The sequence below is a fragment of the Arachis duranensis genome, chromosome 10 (assembly GCF_000817695.3).
Source record: "Arachis duranensis cultivar V14167 chromosome 10, aradu.V14167.gnm2.J7QH, whole genome shotgun sequence".
Lineage (NCBI taxonomy): Eukaryota > Viridiplantae > Streptophyta > Magnoliopsida > Fabales > Fabaceae > Arachis > Arachis duranensis.
Genome location: NC_029781.3, coordinates 84135784 through 84136934, shown reverse-complemented (window position 1 = coordinate 84136934; position 1151 = coordinate 84135784).

Below are 1151 nucleotides of genomic sequence, written 5' to 3'. Positions count from 1 at the left end.
GAGAATTTAAAGATCAGAGCAAGGAAATCATCAAGAACAACTTGAAGATTAATGAAGACACATGCATGAATGCAAAAAAAAAAAAATAGAAACATGCAATTGACACCAAACTTAAGATGAGACACTAGACTCAACAAGAAACATAAAATATTTTTTATTTTTATGATTTTGTAAATTTTTTTTTGGATTTTTTTTTGAAAATTGATTAAAAAAAAGAAAATAAGGATATCAAAATTCTTAAATTGAGTGGAAAAGAAAATAAGGATATTAAAATTCGTAATAAGAATTTCCAGGAATCATGCAATGTTAGTTTAAAGCTTTAGTCTAAAAAGATTAGACATGGCTAGCCAAGCTTCAACAGGACATTACATTCAAGAGCTAAATTGATGAGAATCAATCAGCTTTGGTGATGATAAGAACATCACCTTGAAATACTAGAATTCATTCTTAAGAACTCTGAAAAATACCTAATCTAAGCAACAAGATGAACCGTCAGTTGTCCAAACTCCCGGCAACGGCGCCAAAAACTTGGTGCACGAAATTGTGATCATCAATGGCGCCATTAACATGGTACGCTCAATTGCAATCTCAACTATTTATCACAACTTCGCACAACTAACCAGCAAGTGTACTGGGTCGTCCAAGTAATAAACCTTACGCGAGTAAGGGTCGATCCCACGGAGATTGTTGGTATGAAGCAAGCTATGGTCCCCACGGAGATTGTTGGTATGAAGCAAGCTATGGTCATCTTGTAAATCTCAGTCAGGCAGATTCAAATGGTTATGGATGATATATGAATAAAGCATAAAGTAAAGATAGAGATACTTATGTAATTCATTGATGAGAACTTCAGATAAGCGAATGGAGATGCTTTGTCCCTTCCGTCTCTCTGCTTTCCTACTGTCTTCATCCAATCCTTCTTACTCCTTTCCATGGCAAGCTGTATGTTGGGCATCACCGTTGTCAATGGCTACAATCCCGTCCTCTCAGTAAAAATGTTCAACGCACCCTGTCACGGCACGGCTAATCATTTTCGGTTCTCAAGCAGGTTGGAATAGAATCCATTGATTCTTTTGCGTCTATCACTAACGCCCAGCCTTCAGGAGTTTGAAGCTCGTCACAGTCATTCAATCATTGAATCCTACTCAGAA